The sequence below is a fragment of the Neofelis nebulosa genome, chromosome 4 (assembly GCF_028018385.1).
Source record: "Neofelis nebulosa isolate mNeoNeb1 chromosome 4, mNeoNeb1.pri, whole genome shotgun sequence".
Classification (NCBI taxonomy): Eukaryota; Metazoa; Chordata; class Mammalia; order Carnivora; family Felidae; genus Neofelis; species Neofelis nebulosa.
Genome location: NC_080785.1, coordinates 108,740,246 through 108,767,114, shown reverse-complemented (window position 1 = coordinate 108,767,114; position 26,869 = coordinate 108,740,246). Strand labels below are relative to the sequence as shown.

At 42.8% G+C, this 26,869-nt stretch overlaps 1 long non-coding RNA gene across 2 annotated transcripts; it reads right to left on the bottom strand.

Moving 5' to 3' along the window:
- Nucleotides 1-2,648: 2,648 nt before the first annotated feature.
- Nucleotides 2,649-16,177, bottom strand: LOC131509695 (uncharacterized). 2 transcript variants are annotated; one of them, XR_009260650.1, is made up of 3 exons: nucleotides 15,930-16,177; nucleotides 9,953-10,179; nucleotides 2,649-3,017 (listed from the first exon to the last, which is right to left on the bottom strand). It is a non-coding gene; the product is annotated as an uncharacterized LOC131509695 (long non-coding RNA). The 2 variants fall into 2 exon arrangements; XR_009260651.1 differs by having other exon boundaries at nucleotides 2,649-3,001.
- Nucleotides 16,178-26,869: the final 10,692 nt, after the last annotated feature.

Sequence of the window (26,869 nt, the reverse complement as noted above, 5' to 3'; positions counted from 1 at the left end):
CTGAATTATTCACTAGTATTTTGTTGACGATTTTTGCATCAATGTTCATAAGGGACATTAGTCTGTAGTTTTCTTTGCTTGCAGTCTTTGTCTGGCTTTGGCCAAGGAGTTATGCTAGCCTCATAGAATGAGCTACAAAATGTTCTCTTCAATATTTTGGAAATGTTTGAAAAGGCATTCTTCTTTAAATGTTTGGTAAAATTCACCAGTGAAGCTCTCAGGACCAGTGCTTTTCTTTGTTGGGAGATTTTTTAAATTGCTGATTCCATCTCCTTACAAATAATAGGTCTATTCAGACTATCTATTTCTTCATGACTTAGTCTTGGTAGGTTTTTGTTTCTAGAAATTTGTCCATTTCATCTAGATTATCCAATGTGTCAGCATAAGTTGTTCAAGGTACTTCCTTATAAACATTTTTTTTTGTTCTCTAGAATTAATAGTAATGTCCCCACTTTCACTTCTGATTTTAGTAATTGGAGACTTTTCTCTGAGTCATCTAGCTAAAGGTTTGTCAGTTTTTGTTGATCTTTTCAAAGAACCGCCTTTTGGTCTCATTTGATTTTCTGTACCATTTTTTCTACTTTCTATTTCATTGTTCTCTGGTATAATCTTTATTCTTTCCTTTTGCTAGCTGTGGCTTCAGTGTATTCTTTTTCTAGTTCCTCAAGTTGTAAAGTTTGGTTGTTTTAGAACTTTCTTGTTTCTAATGTAGACATTTATACCAATGAATTTCCCCCTTAGCACCACTTCCAATGCATCTCATGAGTTCTGTTGTGTCTTTCTTTTCATTTGTCTCTAAGTATTTTCAAATTTCCCTTATGATTTCTTCTTTGATCTGTTGGTTGTTTACAATTGTGTTGTTTAGTGTCCAAAATTTTGTGTATTTTAGTTTTTTACTGACTTCTAACTTTACCCATTGTGGTCAGAGAAGACACTTTGTATTATAACTATCTTTTAAAATCTATTGAGTTAATTTGTGACCCTCCATATGGTCCATCCTGGAAAATCTCCCATGTACACTTGAGAAGAATGTGTATGCTGTTATGGGTAGGTAGAGTACCCTATATGTATAGAGTCTGCTAGAACTAGTTGATTTATTGTATTGCTTAAGTCCTTATTTCCTTAAGTTCTGTCTGGTTGTTCTACTACTTTGAGTGGGGTACTAAAGTCTCCAACTATTATTGCAAAACTATTTCTTCCTTCAATTTTGTCACTTTTTGGTTCATATATTTTTATGGTCTGCCATTAGGTGCATAAATGTTTATAATTACAATTCCTTCTTGATGTTAAAACATTTGTTAACATACATCTTTGTCTCTTGTAAGCTTTTTTGACTTAAAGTCTATTTCATCTGAATTTTGTATAGTGTTTTGTGCTCTCTTTCGGTTACTTATTTGCCTGGAATATCTTTCTCCATCATTTCACTTTCAAGAAGTCTGTATCTTTCAATCTCAAGTGAGTCTCATGTAGACAGACATATGGTTGAATCATGTGTTCTCGTCCATTCTGGCAATCTGTTTTTTAATTGGAGAGTTTAATCCATTTACATTTTTTAAAACTATTTCTGAGAGAGAAAGAGAGTGTGAGCAGGAGAAGAACAGACAGAGAGGGAAACACAGAATCCAAAGCAGGCTCCAGGCTCTGAGCTGTCAGCACAGAGCCCAACACAGGGTTTGAACTCACAAACCATGAGATCATGACCTGAGCCAAAGTCGTATGCTTAACCGACTGAGCCACCCAGGTGCCTCTCCATTCACATTTTTAAAGGTTTGTTTATATTTATTTTAAGAGAGAGAGAGAGAACACAAGAAGGGAAGGGGCAGAGAGAGAGAGGGAGAGACTCCTAAGCAAGCTCCCCCTTGTCAGTGCAGAGCCCAACAGAGGGCTCGATCTCACAAACCATGAGATCATGACCTGAACAGACATCAAGAGTCAGATGTTTAAATGACTGAGTCACCCAGATACCCCAGAATCCATTTACATTTAAAGTAACTACTGGGATGCCTGGGTGCCTCAGTTGGTTAAGTGTCTGACTTCAGCTCAGGTCATGATCTCACGGTTCGTGGATTCATGCCCTGTATAGGGCTCTGTGCTGACAGCTAAGAGTCTGGAGCCTGCTTCGAATTTTGTGTCTCCCTCTCTCTCTCTCTGCTCCTCCTCCACTCATGCTGTCTCTCTCAAAAATAAATATTAAAAAAAAATAATTACTGATATGGAGGGACTTACTTCTATCATTGTGCTATTTGTTTTCTATATGCCCTATTGCTTTTTTGTCCCTCATTTCCCACAGCCCTGTCTTCTTTTGTATTTAGTTGATTTTTTGTAGCAAAATGTTTAAGCTCCTTCTTACTTTCCTTTTGTATATATTCTATAGCTAGTTTCTTTGTGGTTGCCATGGGGACTCACACTTAATATCCTAAAGCTGTCAAACTCTAATTTGAATTTATAGCACCTTAACTTCAATAATACACCAAAAAAAGCTGCTCCTTCACACTGTCCCTAAACTTTTTGGTTGTTGATGTCACAAAACCACATCTTTATACATTGTATGCTCCAAAACATAAGTTAGTATATTAAATGCATTAGTCTCCTAAATTATGTACAAAATAAGATTTGGAGTTACAAAGCAAAGTTACAGTAATAATTAATTACATTAGCATTTTTTATTTAAATGCATTAGTATCATAAATTCCATAAAAAAGAAAAAGCACAGTTACAAGCTATTACAATAATCCTAGCTTTTATAACTGTTCATGTGTTTATTTTTACTGAGATCTTTATTTCTCCTCATGGCTTCAGGCTAATGTCCAGTGTCCTTTCATTTTGCAGGGTTCCCTTAAGCATTTCTTGCAGAGCAGGTCTAGTGGTCACAAACTCCCTCAGCTTTTATCAAGTAATGTCTTGATTTCTCCCTCACTTCTGAAGGACAGTTTTGCTGGATATAGAGTTGTCGGTTGAGAGATTTTCTTTGAGCACTTAGAATGCATCTGCCCACTGTCTTCTAGCTTCCGAAGTTTCTTATAAAAAAAAAAAAAGATCTGCAAATCTCTGAGGATCACTTGTAGTGACAATTGTCTTCTCTCGCTGCTTTCAAGATTTGCCTTTTTTCTTTGGCTTTTGAAAGTTTGATTATAATGTGGGGTTTTTTTTTTTTTTTGCCATTTGGGTTTTTTAGTTCTCTTTTCAAATACTGTACAGAAGGCAAAAAATAAGTATGCCTTCTCATCCACCAGACAAGGTTAGTCCCCCCTCCCCTAGGGGACTTTATCACTCCCCCTTCATACACACACACCCTGGTTCTACTCCAAAACCTTACCCATGCCTCCCATCCATTTATACCCTTACTGTCCCTGTCTTCCACAGTGATGAGGCCCCAGAAATAGGGTACAGGATGGGAGGAGATATAGCAGGGGAGCCCCTGAACTGTTGAATCTGGGTAGGTCAAGGAGCACCCTGCACCACCAGGTGGAGAATGGGGGTGTTCAGAGAGATCAGGGCATTGGAGGATAAAGGCACATCCAGTCTGATGGGGAAGGAGAGAGGCTTCCTCTCATCCTGGGAATAGGGTGGACAAGAGGGGGAGGTTACACATCCCTCCACAAGCTCCTGGAGGTTGAGGGAGGACCCAAGGAGTGGATCTTTTTGAGCTCATCTTACTTGAAGTTTGTTGAGCTTCTTGGATGTTTCTATTCATATCCTTTTTCAAATTTGGGAAATTCTCAGTTATCATTTCATCAAATATTCTCTCTGCCCCTTTCTCACTCTTCTTCTTTGAGACTCCCACAACGCCTATGTTGGTGCCTTTGATGGTTTCCCATAGACATTCAGGCTGTGTTTGCTATTTTTCATCTTTTTCTGTTCCTGAGCCTCAATAATTTCCATTGTCCTACCTTAAAGTACTGATTTATGTTCTGCCAGCTCAAATGTGCCTTTGACTCCTTGTGATTTTCTTTAGTTATTGTACCGTTCAGCTAAAGAATTTCATTTTAGTTTCTTTCTGGATTTTCCATCTCTTAATGAATACTTGCATTTTGTTCTCACATTGTTTTCTTGACTTTTAGTGTCTTTTTTTAATTTTTTAAAATGTTTATTTTTGAAAGAGACAGTGTATGAGTGGGGGAGGGGCAGAGAGAGATGGAAACACAGAATCTGAAGCAGGCTCCAGGCTCTGAGCTGTCAGCACAGAGCCCAACATGAGGCTCAAACTCATGGAGTGCAAGATCATGATCTGAGCTGAAGTCAGACACTTAACCAACTGAACCACCCAGGCGCCCCATTGACTTTTAGTATCTTTACCACCAAGTCTTTGCCTAATATATCTCCCAATGTATTTTTCAGGGACAGATTCTGTTGTATTTTTTTCCTTTGAATGAGACATATTTTCCTGTCTCTTTGACTTGTGATATTTTGTTGAACACTAAACATTTCTATCTAATAATGTGATAACTCTGAAAATTAGATTCTTCCCCTTCCCTCAGGGTTTGCTGTTGTTACTTGTCTTTTTGATTGTTATACCATTTCTGTGCTGAGAATCAGCCTGAGATGTAGATTTAACTCTTCTCATCTCTTTTCCTTGGACATGCATAATTACTTTCTAATTTTTCCTGTAAATGCAGGAGTGTTTGAATACCTTAGCCTTTAACATCTGGTTCTGACTCCCCATCTCCCCCCGACACAGAAAAGAAAAAATTAAGGGACAAAAGGGGGGAAAGGGCACTGGCCCTTTAAATATATTGTAACACACTTGAGCCAGATGGGGGAGGTGCAATAGCAATGGCTCCCTGCCTCTCTGAACCTCTATGATCAGAAGCAGCAGTGATCAGAGGAAAGATCCCTGATATTCAGAGGACAGAGTCCTTCTTGCCTGCTTGGCTCCCACAAGCTGTGTGCAAGCTGATCCAGCAACATGGCTGTCTTTCAAATGGCTGGGGGTTGGGATGTGTAGGTACCATCATGCTAAGAACAGAAATAAAGTAAAATGTACCATCCAAGCCTTTCCCTAAAAGTTGCAAGCCTTCAACAGACTCGAGTTCCAAAATAGTTATATCAGATGATTCTGCAAGTACAATTGTTGTCTAAGGAGGGAAACAGATTCCTGAGGCTTCTGACCCCATCTTCCTAGAATCCTTATTTGTTTTTTTCTATTCCATGTGTTGTTCATCTCTGATCTCCATTACTTTCTTTCTGCTAGCTTTGGGTTTAATTTCTTCACCACTTCTGAAGGACAGTTTGGCAGACACAGTATTCTTGGCTGACATCTTTTTTTCCCTTTCACTACTTTGAATATGCTAGCCCACTGACTTCTGGCCTACAAAGTTTCAAATGAGGAATCTGGTGATAGTCTTATTGAAGATCCTTCTTATGTGATGATTTGCTTCTCTCTTGCTGATTTCAAGATTCTGTTTTAGTTGCCAACAATTTATGTGTCTCTGTGTGGGTCTCCTTGAATTCGTCTTATTTGAAGTTTAAGTTCTTGGATGTTTATATTCTTTCTTGGATGTTTATACGTCTTTCTTCAAATTTGGTAAGTTTTCGGGCATTATTTCTCCAAGTAATCTCTCTGACCCTCTCTCTCTTCTGGGACTTCTACAATGCATGATAAACCTCTAGGTGTCCCACAGGTCCCTTTGGCTTTGTTATTTTTCTTCAATCTTTATTCTTTCCTTTCCTCAGACTTGATCATTTCAATTATCTTACCTTCTGGTTCACAGATTCTTTCTTCTGCCTGCTCAAATCTGCAGTTCTTCTCCTTAGCGCCAGAATTTCTTTGTGGTTTTACTAATATTTCCATTTTGCTCATACATCATTTTCTCGACTCTCTCCATTGTCCTCCTTTAGTTTTTCGAGCATCTTTAACACAGTTGTTTTAAAGTCTTTCTCTAGATTTGCCAGCTAGCCTTTCTCACTGGACATTTTCTACTGTAATTGTTTTTTTCTTTGAATGGGCCATACTTTCCTCTTTCCTTGTGTGTCTTGTGACTGTTTTTTCCCTGAAAACTTCATGCTTGAATCTAATAATGTATGAAGCCTGGAAATCAGATTCTTCCATCTCCCCAGGATTTTCTTTGGGGTTTTGGGGGGTTGTTTTTTGCTTTAGTTTTATTGTTGTAGGCTCTCTGTGCCTGAGATCAGCCTGAGGAGTAAACTTAAGGTCTTCTCAGGTCTTTCTGAGCCTGAACTTTTCCCTAGGCATGCACAAAGACTTTCTAAATTCCCCTGTATGTGTGGTCACTTTTGCCATTTAAGGACCTCGTCCTTAAATGTCTGGCTCCCAAAATGAGGAAAAGAGATAAAGGTGGGGGGAAAGGTGCCACCTCTTTAAATCTCCTGGAAGTCACTTCCGCTGTAGGGCAAGGGGCTTGAAACAATGGGAGGGAACATGCAGCAATGGCTGCCCGCTCCTGTGTCTGTACTTCCATGATAAGAAGCAGCAAGCACAAAACAGATCCTGATATTTGAAGGACAGGGCCCATATTGCCCACCCTGGCTCACCTAGATGTAAGCTGCTCCTGGAACAAATGCATGACTGTCACTGAGTGGAAGATGGGTGGTGGGTATCCATTGGTGAAACTGACCAAAATTAACTGCACTCTCCCATTCAAGCCTTCTTCAGGAAGTTACAAGTCTTTGAATAAACTACAGAGCTCAAACATAATTAAGTCAAGCACATTCTGCCAGGACAATTGTCTAAGTAGGAAGACAGATTTCTGGTGCTTTCTACTCTGTCATCCTTTCCAAATCCCATAACTCTTTTTATACATTGAATTCCACTTATTAATGTTTCACTGACGATTTCTGCATCTGTATTCCTGAGATATATTAACTTGTAGTTTTCCTTTTTTGGATGGTCTTTGTATGGTTTGGGCATAATACTGGCCTCATAAAATGTTAGAAAATCTCTCCTTTATTGTTTTCTGGAAAATAATGTGTAGAATTTGTTCTGTAGATGTTTGGTGGAATTTTTTACTGAAAATCTCTGATTCTTTTGTTGGATGTTTTTAAATTAAAAATTCAATTTAAGATTTACAGAACTATACAAATTATCTTTTATATTAGATGACTTTTGAGAAATTAGTCCATTTAAGTTGTCAAATCTATATATGTATAGTTCTATACCCTTATTATACTTTTGATGTCTGTAAGGCCTATAGTGCTAGCCCATTTCATTCCTGATATTGGTAATTCGTGTCATCCTTTTTTGTCTTATCAAAGGTTTGTCAATTTTTTCTAAGAACCATCTTTTATTTTCTCCACTGTTTTTCTCTTTTCAATTTGGTTTCTTCTCTTATTGTTTCCTTCCTTCTGCACCTCTACGTTTATCTTGCTCTTCTTTTTATAGGATAAATTGAAAGGTTAAATTATTTTCTTGAGACTTTCCCTCTTTTCTAATGTTAAGAATTCGGTGCTATAAAATTTCCTGTTAGCACTACGTTAGCTACATCCCACATATTTTGGTATGTTTTACTTCCATTTTCATTTAGTTCAATATGTTGTTTTTATTATCCTTTGAGACTTCTCCTTTAACCCATAGATTTAGCAAAATTGTTTAGTTTCCAACTGTTCCAAGATTTTCCTGTTACCTTTGTTACTGATTTCTAGTTTGATTCCATTGTGGCAAGAACACACACAGTAGGATTTCAATTGTTTTTAATACGGTGAAGCTTGTTTTATGGCCCTATTGTGGTAAATGGCTTATCTTGGTAAACTGTCCATGAGAACTTGAAAAGAATGCCTATTCTGCTGTTGCTGTTGCTGTGTGTGTGTGGGGGGGGGGGGGGGGGTTTAACCCTGTTGATTGAGTTATTACATATCCTGGCTGATTTTCTGGGTATTTTAATCAATTGTTAGAAGAGGGGTGTTGAGGTCTCCAATATAATCATGATTTGTTTATTTCTCCTCTCAGGTCTATTTTTGCTTTACATATTTTGTAGCTCTGTTGTTTAATGCATACAAATTTAGGATTGCCATGTCTTGATAGCCTGACCCTTTTCATCATATGAAAAACTCCTCTCTGTCCCTGTAATTTTCTTAGCTCTAGAGTCTACCTGATTTTAATACTACTGCCTTCTTTTGATTAGTCTGTATTGCATACCTTCTTCCATCTTTTTAATTTCAACCTACCTATATCATTACTTTTGAACTGAGTTTTCTTATGGGGAGTATATATTTTTAACCACTCTGCCCCTTTCTTTTAATTGGTGTATCCTGACATTTACATTTAAGGCAATTATTGATATGCTAGGACTTCAGTGGGGTTTTTTTTTTTCATTTTGTTTCGTTTCTTTCCTGTTCATTTGTCTGTTTTCTTTTTCCAGCTTACTTGTGCCTTTTGTTAGAATTCCATTTCATCAATACTGCTTTTGAACTTACCTCTTTGAACAGACCCTTAGCAGTTGCTCTAGGTTTTATGTTACACATACATAACTTTTCACAGCACTCTGGTGTCAACATTTTACCAGTTCAAGTGAAATGTAAAAACATTATAATCCTTTAAGTTCCTTTACCCTCTGTCATTTATAATACAGTTGTCCTAAAGACTCCCCCTGCAAGCTTTGAGATCCATATCAGACATTACCATTTTTGCTTCAACTATCAAATATATTTTATAAAACTCAACAAAAGAAAAATTCCATTGTATTAACTTACATATTTACTCATTCTATTGTTCTATATCCCTTCTTGATGTTTCAAGATTCCTTCATTTATCATTTCCTTTCCAACTCAAGAAACTCCTTTAGCCTTTTTTTTTTTTATAGATAGATTCCCCTGGTGACAAATCCTTACTTTTCTCTCATCAGAGAATGTCTTGATTTCCACTTTATTCCAGAAGGATATTTTCACTAGAGAGACAATTCTGAGTTACAGTTCTTTGTTTTTAGCACTTGCCAATGCCATGCCATTTCCTTCTGGCCTCTGGTTTGTGGTAAGAATTCCGCTGTAATTTCGATTGGTTTTCACATACTATTTCTTTTTTTCAAGATACTTTGTCTTTAATTTTCAGAATTTTGACTGGACATATTTTGGCATGGTCTTTCTTGGGGTGTATCCCATTGGGCTTAACTCAGTTTCTTGAATCTGTAAGTTTACGTCTTTTGCAAACTTTGGGAGTTTTTCAGCCATTATTTATCCAAATACTTTTTCAGCTCCAAATTCTTTCTCATCTTCCTTGGGGACTCAGATGCAATGAAATGTTAGATCATTTGTTATACTACCACAGGTCCTTGAGGCTCTATTTACTTTTTTTCCCAATCTTTTTTTTCACTGTTGCTCCCTGTTGGATTAATTTCTATTGTTTTATCTTTAATTTCACTGATCCTTTCCTCTATCATCTCCACTCTGCTGTTGAGTTCATCTAGTGAGTTTATTATTTCCTTTATTGTATTTTTCAGTTCTAAAATTTCCATTTGCTTCCTCTTTATATTTTGTATTTCTTTGCTAAGACTTTCTGGTTTTTTGCTTCAAGCATTTTCCTAGTTGTTCATCAAAGCATTTTTATGATGCCTTCTTTAAAATCTGAGGGGCACCTGGGTGGCTCAGTTGGTTAAGCGTCCGACTTCAGCTCAGGTCATGATCTCATGGTTTGTGAGCTTGAGCCCCGTGTCAGGCTCTGTGCTGACAGCTCAGAGCCTGGAGTCTGCTTTGGGTTCTGTGGATTCTGTGTCTGCCCCTCTCTGTGCCCTTCCCATGCTCATGCTCTGTCTCTCTCAATAATAAATAAACATTAAAATTTTTTTTTTAATCTGTCAGATAATTCTCATCTCTGTGTCATTTCTGGTTTGGAATCTGATAACTGTCTTACCTTACTCATTGAGACAGTCTTGGTCTGATGAATGATTCTCAAATGTACCCTGGACATTTTGAGTATCGTGTTATGAGACTCTGGATCTTATTTAAATCTTTTTTTTTTCAGGCCTCCTGTGACATCACACAAACACAAGAATGAAGACCCCACCTTATTACAGCCACGTGAAGATGAAAGTCCACCACCCTGGCTGCAAAGGTGGTTAATTTTATGTGTCAACTTGACTAGGCTACAAAATGCCCAGGTAGCTGGTTAAAAATTATTTCTGAATTCGTCTGTCAGGGTGTTCCCAGAAGAGATTAGTCTTTGAATTGGTAGACTGAATAAAGCAGGTGGTCCTCTCCAATGTGGATGGTTATATCCAATCTGTTGAGGGCCTGAACAGAACAAAAAAGTGGAGGAAAGTTAAATTGGCTCTCTGCCTAAATGTTTGAACTAAGAAATCAATCTTCTGTACTTAGTGCTCCTGGTTCTCAGGCCTTCGGACACAGATGGAATCCACACCATCAGTTCTCCAGGTCTCAGACCTTCAAACTGCACCAACAGCTTCCCTGAGTGTCCGGTTTATACAGAGCCAATCATGGGATTTCCATAATCCCATGAGCTAATATCTTATAATAAATCTATCTCCCTTTCCTCACCACCCCGCCCCCGTTTCTCTAGAGAACACTAATACAGAGGGTGAGGAATGCCTTGTAACTGTTCTCCATGTCGCCTTCACAGACACTGTGAGAGAGAAAAGGTCTCATCACTGGGTGGGCATGATAATCCCAGTTCCTCTGGGCCTTCTCTGACACCACCCCAGCAAGGGAGGAGGACTGCCCCTTTACAACATGGCTATCATCAAACTCTAGGCTGATAGGGATGGGGCGCCATTTTGTTCCATGGTGTTTGACTTTAGTAAAGCAGTCATTGCCTATAGGTTTCCTGTCTTGCTAAATTGCCCCTTTCCTGGTCCTTTGGTGAAAGAGAGGAGGCTACTTTTGGGGATTCCCCCCCTCACCGCTCCCATTGGTATTCCCTGGTTGCTGGCTTCTCCAGCACCCAATCCAGGATATATTAAGCAAAAAGAGAACTCACTGTCATGTCATTTTCAGATCTTAAGATCCCTTCCCAAGTCTGCCATCTTCTCTCCACACTTCATAGTTTGCTTATGTTTTGATAAAGCCCAATTTATTGATTTTTTTTCTTTTATAACTCATGCTTATGTTATAGTTAAAATATCTTTGTTGAACCCCAGGTCACAAAGATTTTTTCATGTTTTTTTCTAGAAGTTTTATAGTTCTAACTTAATTTAACAATTAGGTCTATGACTCATTTTTATTTACTTGTAGCATATAACATGAGGTAAAGTTGCGGTTATTTTTTTATATGGCTGTCTAATTGTTCCAAAGCCATTCTCCACTGAATTGCTTTGGCACCTGTCTTAGTCCATTGGGGTCGCTGTAACAGAAAAACATAGACTGGGGGGCTTTTTATAAACAACAGAAAGATATTTCTCACAGTTCTAGAAGCTGAGAATTCCAAAATCAAGGCACGAGCAGATTCAGTATCTGATAGGGTCCTCTTTCTAGTTTATAGATGGCTGTCTGCTGTGTCCTCACATGACAGAAGGGACTAGGGAACTCTCTAGGGTCTCTTTTTTACAAGGGTATTAATGCCATTCATGAGGGTTCTGCTCTCATGAGCTAATCATTTGGAAAGTGCCCCACCTTCTAATACAAGGTTAGGATTTAACATATGACATTTAGGGGGACACATTCAGTCTATAGCTGCACCTTTTTGAAAATCAATATGTGGGTTTATTTATGTACTTTCATTTTCATATTTCATTTTCCATTCTTTGTTTCAAGACAACTTGGCTATCTTTATGCCAACACACCTTTTCATTACATAACTTTATATCTTGTAATCATATAGCCTGAGTACTGCCCATTCTGAATCCTCAGCATATCCACATAAATGTCAGAATCCGTTTGTAAATTTCTACCAAAACAAAAAAGCCTGCTGGGATTTTGATTTGGATTGCACCGAATATATGAATTCAGGAAGAACTGATATCTTAACAACATTGACTCTTCCAATCCATGAACACTATGTCTTGCCATTACTTTGATCTTTAATTGCTCTGAGCAACATTTGGTAGTTTTCACTGTAAAGGTCTTCCAAATATTTTCTCAAGTTTATTCAGAAGCATTCCATATTTTTCATAGTACTGTATGTGGCATTAAAATGTTTTCTCAATTTCTGATTGTTAGCACATAGAAATACAATTGATGATCTTGCATCTGTAACAGCTAAAGTATTAATAGTTCCAGAAGCTTTCTGTCATCTCCCTCAGATTTTCTGTGTACACAAGCATGTCATCTGTGAATAAAAACATTTTTACTTCTTCCCTTGTCATTATTTCTTTTCCTTGCCTTATAATAACGGCTAGAACATCCAGTACGCTAGATAGTAGTAAGGTTATGGGGTGATCTGGTGGGGTACTGGCCTGAGGGCCTTAGTATTTCACTAGGTGTGGCTGGAAGGCCTCCCTTAGTTCCTCGGCATAGGGGCCTGTCCATAGAGCAGCTCACAATATGGCAGCTGACCTCCATCAGAGCAAGGGAGTGACAGAGTCAGGAAGCAAGAGAGGTTGCCCAAGATGGAAGCCAGTCTTTTTCTTACCTTAATCTCAGAAATGACATCCCATCACCTTTTCTATTAATTAGAAACATCACTAAATATAGCCCACACTCAAGGAGAGGAGATTACGTAAGGGCCTGAATACCAAGAAGTGGGACTTGCTGGGGGACATCTTAGAGGCTCCCTACAACAAGCTCTCAATGGCCATACCGAGGACAATCTTAGCAACATAATAGATAATGACACTAATCGATTAAAAACTATACAATAAATAGCCATGAGTCCGTGCATATCAACAAAGTAACTGAATAAATAAATAAAAATTGGGGAGAAAAGGGGTACCTGGCTGTCTCAGTCAGTGGAACACATGACTCTAGATCTCAGGGTCGTGAGTTCAAGCCCCACATTGGACGTAGAAATTACTTAAAAAAAAAAGTGTTAAATAAATAAATAATAAAAATGGGGGAGAAAAGACAGCTCCTCCTTACAGTAGAATTCTAATTAATAAATGCAGGAAGAGAACTAGAAATAGGTAAACACCACAGTAATAATTGCTATAGACAATAACGTAACCTAAAGATAGTGAATGAAAGTGTGCTACATAAACTTTTACGTTTCTCAACAAGCTACTTGTTAATTTAAAAAGAAATTTAACTTTACAGTTAAAAGAGAAATCTGACAAATATGTACATAACAAAGTGATCAGACTTAATTAGTAATAAAACGTATCAATGTCATGTACCCTCTGATATGATGCATTGAGAAGAACACATCACTTCCGTAATAGTTTCGCCAAAAATGCAAAGTCTTAATCTCATCAAACAGAAAATCCAAACTGAAGGACACTCTACAAAATAACTTTCCCATACTCTTCAAAAATGACAAGGTCATCAAAGACAAAAAAAAAAAAAAGACTAGAATTTCTGCAGGAGACTAAGAGCTAGGATAAACAAATACAACATGGCATCCGAAACCATGTCCTGGACCAGAAAACAGACAGTAATTGGACAAGTAATGAAATTTGAATGAAATCTGTAAATTAGCTAATAGTATTGTATAGACGTTAATCTTCTGGACTAGCCAACTTTATTAGTTATATAATATGCTATTATTTTATTCACCCAGAGGAAGCTGGATGGACATATAAGAACTGTGTATTGTGGTTCTTATTATACTTTCAACAGCTTCACAGACATATAATTTACACACATTCCCCCGTCCCTCAACCCTAGGCAATCACTAACCTACTTTCTGTCTCTAGAGAGCTGCCTATTCTGGACAGTTGACATAAGTGGCATCACACAGTATGTAGCCTCTTGTGAATGGCCTCTTTCATTTACCATGTTTCCAAGGTTTATCCATTGTCATGTCTTGAATTGTGACCCCTCCAAAAGATGTTGAAGTCCTAACCCCCAGTCCCTGTGAATGTGATTTATTTGAAAACTCGGTCTCTGCAGTTGTCAAGGTATGAGGTCATTAGGCTGGGCCCTAAACGAATGGACTCCACATAAAAAGGAGAAATTTGGACACAGACGGAAATCCACACAGAAGGAAGACAATGTGAAGACACAGGGAGAACACCATCTACAGGCTAAGAATGCCTGAGGCTACCAGAAGCTAGATGAGAGGCAGGGTGGAGGTTCTCCCTCGCAGCCCTAAGAAGGAAACAACCCTGCCAATACCTGGATTTTAAACTTGTAGCCTCCAGGGGTGCCTGGGTGGCTCAGTCGGTTGAGTGTCTGACTTTGACACAGGTCATGATCTCATGGCTCGTGGGTTTAAGCCCTGTGTTGGGTTCTGTGCTGACAGCTCAGAGCCTGGAGAGGCTTCGGATTCTGTGTCTCCCTCTCTCTCTCTGTTTGCCCCTTCCCCACTCCCACTCCAACTCAAAAATAAATAAACATTAAACTTCTAGCCTCCAAAACCATGAGACAATAAATTTCTGTTCAGCCACCCAGTGTGGAGTATTTTGTTACCGCAATCTAATATATCCACACTGCAGCATATATCAGTACTTCATGCCTTTCTATTGCCAAACATATTCCACTGAGTGGATATATCATATTTGGTTTATCCCTTCAACATTTGGGCTGTTTTGGCCTTTTGGCTAGTGTGAATAGTGCTACTATAAACACTGACACACAAATTTCTATGTGGACACACTTTAATTCCTCTTTGGTATATACCTAAGAATGGAAATGCTAGGTCATATAATTCTATGTTTAACTCCTTAAGGAACTGCCAAACTGTTTCCAAAGCAGCAGCACCAGCTTATGTTCCTGCCATGGTATGAGGGTTCCAACTTCTCCACACGCTCCCCAACATGCCATCGATCTGCATTTCTCTAATGACTCAGGATACTGAGTTTGTCTGCTCTACGTGCTTATTGGCCATTCCTTCATCTTCTTTAAGGAAATGTGTATTCAAATCCTTTACCCAGTTTTTAATTAGTTTGCCTTTTATTTATTTATTTTGAGAGAGAGAGCGTGCGCAAGGGAGGGGCAGAGAGAGGGAGAAAGAGGATCCCAAGCAGGCTCCACGCTGACAGTGCAGAGCACAATGTGGGGCTCGAACTCACAAACACAACCATATCATAACCTGAGCCCAAATCAAGAGTCAGCCTGTTAACGAATGAGCACCAAGGTGCCCCTGGTTTGTCCTTTTTATTGAGTTGTGAGAGTTCTTATATATTCTGAATACCAGGCCCTTATCAAATATACAATCTGCAAGTATTTTCTCCCATTCTGTGGGTTGTCTTTTTGCTTCCTGATGGTGCTATTCACAACACAAAAGTTTTAAGTTTTTATAAAGTCCAATTTACCAATTTTATATCTTTTACTACATTCACAACACTTCTGTACATATAAAATTATATGGAAGATGGTGTACAAAATACACAATGATCAAAATAAAAAACTACATAGGGGCACATGGGTGGCTCAGTCGGTTAAGCAACAAACCTCGGCTCAGGTTATGATCTCACAGCTCATGAGTTCCATCCCTGAGTGGGGGTCTGTGCTGACAGCTCAGAGCCTGGTGCCTGCTTCAGATTCTGTGCCTCTCTCTCTCTCTGCCCCTCTGCTCATGCTCCGTCTCTCTCAAAAATAAATAATCATTTTTTAAAAAAACAATAAAAAAATAAAAAATTAAAAACTACATATAAAAATTTATGTAAAACGTTTAAAATACTCTGCACTAAATTCCCAACAGGAGCTGCAAAAGAATTTTTTTTTATTTGCTATTCAACACAATTCTGTTTCTTTTCTTCTTTCCTGTTATACAACTGATGCAAATCCTCTATGGAAATTTCAGAATTAACATTAGCAAACGCACCATCCAGAGATAACCATCATTGTCACTGAGGTTTCTATTCGTACACAAATACATAAGTATTATGAAAACCTAGGGTCTGGACTTGAAGTGTGTGATGGAAGAGAGGGCTGCGCGCATCTCCGTGGCAGGTGCCTCCCACAGGGCGTCCGCGGGCGTCGGTACTTACAGGCCGCAGTCCAGGGCACTGCTGAGAACCACGGCCCGGGGGCGAGCCCAGCAGGCGAACAGAGAGCACGGCCACCCCGGCGAGCGCCCCTCTCGCCGCCGGCCGTCCCGGGTGTCAGGACCCCGGCGGACGGGTGGCCACAGGCCTCATAGCCTCTCCCCACCTCGCCAGGCGGCGAGGAGCGTCCCGCTCGGCAGCGCCGGCCCCACAGTGCACAGCGGCGCGCACGCGCAGGCCGTCGAAAACGAAGAGACTAGCGCCCGCCAGGCCGTCAGGCGGGATCGCAGCCGCGCGGCCTTAAAAGGGCACCGAGCGGCGCCGGATCACGTGGAGCTTGCGTCGCGTGGGGCGGTACCTGAGGGGCGGCGGGGCGGGGCAGGGCGGCGGGGCGGGGCAGGGCGGCGGGGCGGGGCAGGGCGGCGGGGCGGGGCAGGGCGGCGGGGCGGGGCAGGGCGGCGGGGCGGGGCCTGAGGAAGGGGCCTCTCGCTTGCGGCCCTTGCTGCGACCTTGCGGAACCTGCATCGCTGTCCTCAGGGTCGCCTGGTGGCGAGTCCCCTGAGCAAGGAGGGCTTGCCCTTGTAGGGGTGTCTGGGGGGCTGGCCGAGGAGTCGAGATTGGAGCCGGATCCGTATGATAAGTAGGGATTCTGCAGGTGGAGAAAAGGGACACAGACGCCCTCGGCCACCGGGAGCCCGCGCGGCGTGGCTTGAAGCGGGGAGTGGCTTGGCGGGACTGGCCTTAGAGGCAGTGCTGGGATAACTTTTTTCTCCTGCAGGTAACTGGGAGTCCCTGTAGGCATTCAGTAGATTAGAATCTGGAACGTGTACAATAGAAAGAAAAAGTATTTCCGATTTCGCTACCTTACCATTTGTTGACAGTCTAGCACATCTGCTACCAGTCTTTACCATACTTTTTAAAAAAATAACTGTAGGGGCACTTGGGTGGCCCAGTCCATTAAGGGTCCGACTTCTGCTCAGGGCATGATCTCCGGTTAGTGGGTTCAAGCCCCGCACTGGCCTCTGTGTTCACAGCTCAGAGCCTGGAATTTGCTGCAGATTCTGTCTTCCTCTCTCTCTGCCTCTCCCCACTGATTTGTTCTCTCTCTCTCTCTCTCTCTCTTTCTCTCTCTCTCTGGCTCTCTCAAAAATAAGCTTTTTAAAAAATAAGTCATTGTAGCATATTTTGTATTCCACTTTTTCTCATAGCCTTTAAAGTGACCGTTTTCCATGTTGTGAAATAGTATTCATGACCAATTTTAAAGGTTAACATTCCAGTAACTTATTTTACCATTACCTATAGTAATGGGTGGGTTACCTATAGTAACCCACCCCCGGGGGTGGGATAGGGCATGAGGTCAATTCCAGTGTGACCTCAGGCAAGGCACCAATCATTCCCAGCCTCTGTGTCCCACGTTTATATAGAAAGTTAAATGAGATGATACACTTTTAGCAAGTACTTGGCACACACCAAGCACTCAAAGTGACTTAACTGCCACTGATATTCTGAATTCTTCATAAACTAAATAATGCTTTGACAGGCATCTTGTGCACTGACCTTAGGTTTCATTGCTAGATATGTAATTACACAGTCTCTAAGGGTATGACTCATTTTTTGTAAATAGTTCTCCAAAAAGGAATGTTTTTGGCAAATTATTCTCTAAAAGGGGTCATCTGCCTTCCTAGGACTGACTTGGAGGCAGGTGAATGATATGCTGAGATCTGTGTGATAAAAAAACACTGGTGGTTGCATTGTGGGCTGGAGTAAGAGGGGCTTAGAGTGAAAGCCCCCCAAAGACTTGGCTCCAGTTACTGAGTAGGGAACAGACACCAAGGCCAGGGCAGGGCTTGGATGGCATGGCAGAGATGGAGTGGACTGGACTTGAGGACGAGTGTGATGGAAGAGAGGGAGGCCCCAGATGGGCCCCTGGGTGGATGGTGTGTCCTTGCCTAAGTGTGAAGATAGAAATCTTGAGGGCAGGGAACAGGATGGGCGAGATGAGCAGTGTGATCTGACCCTACAGGTTGGAACTTGGAGGCTGATATGATCTGTAAGAGGGGAACCGGTAGGAACAAGTTTGGGGCATGAGGATGAGGTGGCAACCACAGACACAGGTGACTGAAGTCATAAGGTGAGGGAGAACTTCCTTGAAAGGAATCACTGAAAGAAAGAACCAGACCTGGCCTTATAGGGATGTGACCCATACAGGGGTCACAGGGCCCTTATGATGAAGGGTCCTGCCCTTGGTTTAATGGTCTGCAGTCACCAGCTTGAAATTCTTAATAATTATTGAACAAGAGACCCTGCGTTTTCATTTCACATATTACGTAGCAAGTCATGGGAGAAACAAGACAGCTGTGGGAAAGACTAACTTGAAAAGGGTGAATTTACCTCTTGTGAGGGACCAAACTGAACAGGAGCTCTTCAGGAAGAAGGGGAGTGGACACCAGCAGCACTATGAAGCCAGGGTCAAGAGAGGGGCCTCTACTGGCTGCTCCTCACCTCCCAACCCACAGCCTTTGCCAACCAACGTCATCCCTTTTTTAGAAACTTCTAAATATTTGTAGATGATGTTTCACTTTATTGGAAAAATATTACTTCAGTTATTTTATGTGCAAACAAGAACGCCCATTTTAAAAATCTGAGTATGTGTCCATGTAATATTTCTAAATGTCTTTAATAGGGACAGTGATTTATGTGGCAGAATTAGGTTTATGTTTATAGGACAATTGATAGTTAATGACAATATTTTTTGCTTTCTAAAACGATACATGTCCTTTAGAGAAAATTTAGAAAATTCCCCAAAATGCAGTTTTTTAAAAAGTCATCTATAGCCCCATGAGGTATCTGTGATTAACATTTTGATGGATTCCATTCGAGTCTCTTTGCCATGCACGTTTCTGATTGTTGTAGTCACATGGTACACCGAATTTTATATTCTGCCCATTCCTCTCTTTTTTCCTTAATGTCATGACCTTTTCTCCTGTTACTCTGTAGTATTTAGAAACTGTAATTTTCAATGACTGCATAATACTTGATTTATCTTTTCCGAAAAGTTTCGTTAACTTTTTTCTGATTGAATTGTTCTTTGGAGAACTTGCACAATCAGGGAAGTATAGATAACACCATATTTCATCTCTTCTACAGTGAGTGTTTTTTCACACTTTCACATCCCTGAAATTGCGATGCTTTTTAAAACTGCTGTCAGCCAGGCAGCAGTAGTGACTTAATTGTCACCATCTGTATGCGTGAGCTGGTCATGGCAGTGACTACTGAGGCAAATTCATGGTTGGTGTATTGAGTTTAATTGCTTTAAAAATGTCTTCAAAAAGATACTGTGATTTAGTACTAGAAAGAAAAGCTTTTGTAAACATAGGCACAGAAACAGACGAGTAGGGAATACATTTTGTGTTAGTGGAACAGATATTTGTTGTTGGAGGAAGGATTGCAATCACCTGTTTCTATGCCAACCAAATGCTCCACAGGCCCCAGAAAGAAAGGTATCACCAACCCTCAGGTCAGGGAGGCTGGGTCCTCTGTGTTTGCTGAGGTTTGCACAGAGAGGTTGTGTATCACAGGGCTTTGCAGAATGGGTCTCGATGGCATGGAAGGAAACTTGGGAAAGAATAATGAAGGACTCTGTAAAAATTTCCACATGGCATTGCCTGGAAGGCACAGAGGATGATTGACAGAACATCCATGACCCAGGGTGAGCTTTAGACTCAATGGATACACCGATTTATTTATTTCCCTTCTTGTTCCTTTTTTTTTTCTTTTTCTGCATGCAAAGTGATACTTGATCTTAAAAATAATATTAACAACCTATGCCCAAGAGCTTAAAAGTTGTTCTTTCAAAAAATAATTTTAAAATAAAATTAAAAGTAGGGCGCCCAGGTAGCTCAGTTGGTTAAGCTTCCAACTGTTGATTTCAGCTCAGGTCATGATCTCACCGTGGTGAGATCAAGCCCCATGCTGGGTGTGGAGCCTGCTAAGATTCTCTCTCCCTCTGCCCCTACCCTGCTCACCCTAAAAAATATATATATACATATACATGTATATATACATGTATATATACATGTATATATATTATAAATATATAATATATATTATATAAATTATATATAAATTATATATATAAATAAATATATTTATATTATATTTATATATATTTATATTTATATAATATATATTTATATATTATATAAATATAAATATATATATAATATATTTATATTAAATATATAATTATATTTAATAATTATATATAATATATATTATATATTTATATTATATATTATATATATAATATATATTATAAATTTATATATTTATATTATATATAAATATAAATTTATATTAAATAAATATAAATTATATATATGTATATATATATACATATATATATAATTTTTTTTTGAGAGAGAGAGAGACAGCACGAGCGGGAGAGGGGCAGAGAGAGGGGGAGACACAGGATCTGAGGTAGGCTCCAGGTTGTGAACTGTCAGCACAGAGTCCGACATGGGGCTCCAACTCATGACCTGCGAGATTGTGACCTCAGCCGAAGTCGGACGCTTAAGGGAGTCACCCAGGCGCCCCAAATTACATTAAATTAAATGTCTCATGTATAAAGAGAGCGCTCAATCTTAATTGCCATGTGCCTTCTTTCTTAGTTATACACAAAATAAAATTGTATCTTAATTGGATGGCATCTTGGATTCGATGAAACAGTAAAAGAATTGAGTGCGCCCAAAGGTTTGCCTGACTATTTTTCCCGGGTGATACTCTTGTGCTTTTAGCCTTTCCCGGTTTCAGGACTCACGTTTATCATCTTTGTTATGTATAACAATCATTACTATACAGTCATAACCTGTGGAGTCGTTTACAATTAATCAAATGTTTTATTTACATATGTATTGAATAAGTAGTAAGTTCCCATGGTTCAAAACTCAAAAGGTACAAAAAGATCTGCAGAGAAAGCCTCACATCTGCTCCTGCCCCCAGCCTTCCACTTCTCGCTGGGGCCACCAGTGCTACCGGTTTCTTCCTCTGGTACCAGATACCTTCTACACACTCCTCACCTGTGTTCACAGTGCGTCCTGTACACGCTGTCTTCCCGGATTCCATGCTGGGGACACTTGTGCGTGCTATACACACTACAAAACGTATAGCCATCCGAAAGTGCTGGCCACTTGGCCAGCCAGTGTTAGAATTACAACTTAACAGATAATTATACCGAGGCCCAAGGAGGTCACAGTGATCTTCCCAGTGGTAGAGCTGGGACTCAGACCTGGGTCTTCCAACCGCATTAGATAAGCACAGAAATGCGACACATGGGGACTAGTTTCTTTCAAATCACACCGTTCTTTGAAATGCCAGTTAGCATTCGAAACTCCTCAGTATTGGTTGGAGTCTATCAATGGAGACCACTCCTGGCCTTTCAGGAATGGTTAAGTCTTAGTATCCACTCTCCACAACGCCAAAGAGGGGGGTGCATTCTCTGGACAGGGAACAGCCCATGCTGTTCAGAAACCCCTGGAGTCAGGGGGAAACAGCCGGGACCGCCAGCTTTCCCTGCCCCCACGGCTCTCATGGTCTCCCCAGGACTTGCCCTAACAGACCTTCCATCAAGGAGCCAACCTGCTCATGCATAGAATATAAGCAACGCCCTGGGAGCACAAGTGAGCAGGAAAGAAACTGCCCTGTGAAAAGTGTCTGGGGCACACTGTACTTCTGAGTGTGTCCACGGGCCCCCTTGCATGACCTTAGTTCCCCACGTTCACTGCTGCCGTGACAACTCTGCTTACTGAGCACAGGTACCCCGTTTAGACACGTTACTTATTACAACTGGCCGGTGGAATTCTGGTGGGCGTTTGAAAACCAGCCCTCTGGTGTGAGACGTGGCCCCAAGTTGTCATGCGTGCTGGCTTCCGCGGTGCAAATAATCTCACCGTGGCCAACCGTATTTGGTGGGGACTGGGAGAAGTACAGGATAGCTAGGGAGGTGGGAGGTCACTACAATGCTCAGCATGCTCAGACACGTTAGGTGGCATCAGGAGGGTCTTTGAGGATGAGCTGTTTCAGGCTGAATTCGGGTCAGGAAGAATGTCAGCCATGTACATGCATGAGCCCTGCACCCCGGGGTTTACCATACCCTAAGAATGACCCCCGTGTCCTTAGTCACCCCCAGAGCCCCAGGATGTGCCACACCCTTGTGGTGGGGAGGGCAGTAGGGGAGGTAGAGAGGTGGCACGCAGGAGCCCTGCCCTTAGGTTAGGACTCTCTGTAACCTTGGACAAGTTACTGGAATGTTCCAAGTTCCCTTTCCTTACGACTGAGCAGGGCTCCTGAGACTGAGCAGCTGAGGTGCATGGAGCGTGGTGTTCAGCAGAGCAGGGCAAAAAGGCCCTAGAGCAGTAAAGTCTGGCGCTGCTAGGCCAGTAGGTGGGCAGAGTGAACCCTTCCATGACTACTGGGACGTCACACAGTACAACTCAGGTTGTTCACAGAGCCTGCTTGGGATTCTCTCTCTCTCTTTCTCTCTCTCAAAAGTAAATAAATAAACATTTAAAAATAAATACATAAAGTGTATTTATTTAACACTTACTATGAGATTTTTAGACATACCAAAAATTATTTTGTTCATTGCCTCCTTTGACTACAAATCTTAGTGTCATGGCACCAGATCTCCTTACAGTCATGAGGACAAACGCCCACATTTACCTGACCCCCAGGAGGCAGCCATGCCTGCTCCATGGCTGCCGACGGTGGCACTGACTCACGCCAGTGGCCGGGCTCCAAAGCTGTGCCCTGGAGTCCATGTGCCAGAAAGCCTGGAACCATCCCAAGTGATCTCTGTGCATCTCCCCCATCCCCATGCACCCACGCTGTAGAACAGGAGAGAGCGAGGGAGGAGGCCTGTGGCATTTTCATCTCCCATGGCAGACGGTTATATGGAGCCGCCAGGAACCCCCAGCCCAGCACTCACGTCCTCTGTGTGACCGTCTTTGCTCAAGGCGGTCTGTTCCCCTCACTCGTATCAGCCACAAGTGTTTGAGAAGCGGCAGCATCCCCTCTGCATCAGGTCTGCTCTCCGCTCTGCACTGGAAGGAGGTGAGCACCGTGGGTGAGGCTGTCACCCCTTCTGTCTTTTCATCACCATGAGCCACACAGGAGCCTCGGCCTCGCCTCTCACGAGAGAGGGTAGTGGGCAGAGAAGCAGTCAAGTTCTGCGATCAAAGGCCAGAAGGGGGCTTTGCAGACCCGCGGAGTTGGGAAGGAAGCCTCCAGACCTTGGACCTGGAGATCAAGGTGACCACAGGGGGCTACTTTGCTCCAGCAGCTCCCAAGTTATAGCACAGTTTCACTGCTGAAGCACTCCAGTGAGATTACTGAGTTTAGTCACACCACCACTTCCTGAGCAAAGCAGGCAGCAGTCGGAGCCTGGTCGGTGGGGGTCCCCAGGGGGGGGTCCCTCTGTTACCACAAGGCTACCTTTTGGATTCCATGGCCCTATTTCCTGCCTCACCATGGTGAGAATTGTCTTTTAAATGTTTCTCTTTGCTATCCCTTTGTTCTCTGCTTAAGCCAAATGACAAATCTTAATAGAGGAGAAGAATGCCATTGTCACCATACCTCCTGGGAAGCTTCTCAGCATGGCTCTGCCACTTCAGACAGTGGCCACCTTGTACCTCGCAGCAAGTTCACATTTCAGAGATCAATCAGAAGCTCAGAGAGGGAGAATCTAGGTTCAGGTTGGTGTTGAGACCACGGGTGCCATGTTCAAGCACAACAGCTTAAGACCCAGGAAACTGGTGACCTTTCTGAGTCCAGTCAGTTTCCCGAGCCTGCTCTCTCTGCTGGAGAAATGGAGCAGAGAGAGTGAAGGCAACGCTCTCAGGTCCACAGTGTAAGTTATCATTCACCTTTTGCAAGCCTGAGTTGTGCTCTATACCTGCCAGGCTGCTTGGACAGGGGCCCACAGTCTCTCTGGCACGTCCCCTGGACTCTCTCCCCCTGGGGAACTTGTCTGCTTATCATGCCTTCCAGGGCTCCAGTCAGCCTCAAGAACAGGCTTCTTAGGCCAAAACCTTATTTTAAGACTCACCATGGTGCACTGTTGTCCAAATGCTATGTTTCCAAGGTGAGTCCCAGGCCAGCAACTGGGGAGCAGATCCAAAAACCCACCTTTGGGGGGATGTGCTGTTCTTCCCTGTGGACCAGACAGATCAGGAAGCTGCATGATCTTAAGCAACCAATCTACCACGAATGGAAGTCTATTAACTCTGGCCAGAAGCGTCTGCGTTTAGGGTGTGGTGCCGAGATCCTGGCCCTTTGTCAAGCTCCAGGAAGACCCAGCAGTTCTAAGACTATGGCACAAGTCCAGATTTTCTGACAGGGGATTAAAACGCTGGGACACAAATGTCCAACAGGCCTAGCCGCTGACCCTGAGCACTACATCAACGCGTGGGACGCCACGCCACCTCACTTCAAGTGCTCAGGGTTGGGCAGATTTCTGCAATTAGAGAGCAAGTGTCTTTAAGGGCCAGAAAGGCAGTTGGGGAACTGCTCTGCAGAGCTCTCTGCTTGAGGTCTGTAGCGGGTACCCAGTGGGAGGTGGTGCTGAGAAAGAGCCTGGAGGTCACCATGGACTCTCACCCACCCACCCCCATCCTGTGCCTCAGTTCTTCCACTGGCCCTTCTCATTGTGCCACCTGCTTCCTCCCCAGCAGCGCTGGGTGAGGGTTGGACCTGGATTAGATGGTCCTCTGACAAATGGAGGATGTGACTGCCATTCCCCACAACGGCAGCCCAGAGCTGTGTGCTGACTGCTGGTGAAGGAGGAAATACCTACTGTTCCCCCTGGCCAGTCCGCTGGCCTCATCAGCCCCCACTCTGGTTTTTCCCTGTTGACAGATTTTATTACTAACAAAACCAGACAGCTATGGAGAATCTGTAAAAATCCTCTATCAGACCAAATAGCAGCTTCTTGATTTCTTTAAAAAATGTCTCCTTCTGGGGCACCTGGATGGTTCAGTCGGTTAAGTATCCGACTCTTGGTTTCAGCTCAGGTCATGACCTCACGGTTTGTGAGATGGAGCCCCGTGTCGGGCTGTCTCTCTCTCTCAAAATAAATAGTAAACATTAAAATTTTGTTCAAAAAAAATCACCCGATCACACACAAGATCACACTGCTCTCCATAAAGCCTGCCAGGGATTCCATCACACCTAGAATAAAGTGTCAAGCCCTTCCCTGACCCACAGGGTCCTCCGGGTCCCAGTTTCCACCCTCATGCTCCATCCTCAGCCCATCATTAGGCTGGATCCCGCCTCGCAGCTCCAACACATCTTGCTCCCTCTGCCTGGAGCAACTCTTCCCAGACCTGCCACAGCTGTGCTCCCCATCCCATATCCAGGCCTTTCCTGGCTTGTCAAGTGGAAATAGGCTCCCATACCCTAGAGCAGAAAAACAGAATCCTGGTGCCCCCAACTTTCCACACCAGGGAACACTCCTTAATAACCTTCTCTCGTGGAGCCCGTGTCTTCCTGCTTTTCCGTTCAGTGTAGATGCACCTGGTTAGCACACTGAGCGGATCTACTTCCAGAACAAAGAGACCTGCCTCTTTTCAGGCTGGTAGGTTCTCTCCAAGTTGACCAAAATGTTGAAAAGTGCTCCCAGACCTCTTAAGGGTCCAAGGACCCTATGTGGGGCTTACCAGCTAGGTGAGTGAAGAAACTGGGAACTAGGACATGTTTAAATAGAGAATATTCCCAGAGAAAGAAGAAAAAAGATGCATTGGGGCCAAAAGGAAGAAGGCAGGATAGTCAGACTGAGGGCTGAACTTCCCTGAACATGGAGGGCGACAGCCTGGGATGGAGCAGAAAGTCACCTGAGGGGGTGTGACGGAAAAACAAGGGCAGTGGAGACGTTACTGAAGAAAAGAAGACTTAGAAATTGAGAGAGTTGGGAGACCCCCGAGGCCTCCCCGTTGCTAGAGCTCGCTTTTCTGATGCAAACACAGCAGTGAAGTCAAAGTGGAGAAATGGGGAAAGCTGCACCTTGCATCAGAGAAGACCCAGTAAAGACTGGCGGGGGGTGGGGGGGGTGGGGGGGGGCGGTTGCCTCTCTGCCCATGAGATGCCAGAACTTCTGCCTGTAAGGCAAGCAGCAATGACAGAATGTACGGAAGTAAAAGCGGACATAACCGATGAACAAGGTTTGTGTCCAAATAAAGTTCACGAGCCTTTATCTACACAATCAGACCCCAACACCTTAAGATTTCAGTAGCTGATTCGGCAGCAAGTCCTGACCCGAACTGCCACGAAGCTATTTAGTCTTTCGCTGGCCGGCTTGGGTGACTTTTCACAGAATGGGTGCGGAATAGGAGCGCGCTGGGATACTGCTCAGGACCCTGCGGGAGGGCTTCCCGAGCGCACAGGACACGCGTGGTGCTGCTGCTCCGAAACCCGAGAGGCTGCCGTGCACCTGCGCAGGGCCGTGGGGTGGCCCCGGGGCCCGTCTGTGCAGGGAGGCCAGCGGGGTTCTCTCTGTACCCGGTCCTTAACCAACAAGAGGACAAAGTGCAGGCGAGGTGGAGGCGGCTCAGCAGCACCTCGAGTTTACTCGTGCACGCATCGATGCGTTCACGCTTCACCCATTCACAGACCGAGCCCACGGGAAAGGTGAGCCCAAGATTCTGAAAACAGGGCACTGACTGCAACAAGAGAGGAGAGAAATGCACGGTCCTCCGTGAGCGCAGCTATGGGGGCCCGGCTTGGGCTCCTCCGCCACTCTGCCACACAAAGGACGCCCTCTATCTTCTCTGCCAGCCACACCTTCTCCCGTCGGCCCCGCCCGCAGTGCTTCCGCTTCCGGCCTAGGGGCGGGGCTTCCTGCGGTGGGGGCGGGGCTTCCGGCCGCGAAGACGCTGCCGCTTCCAGGCCGC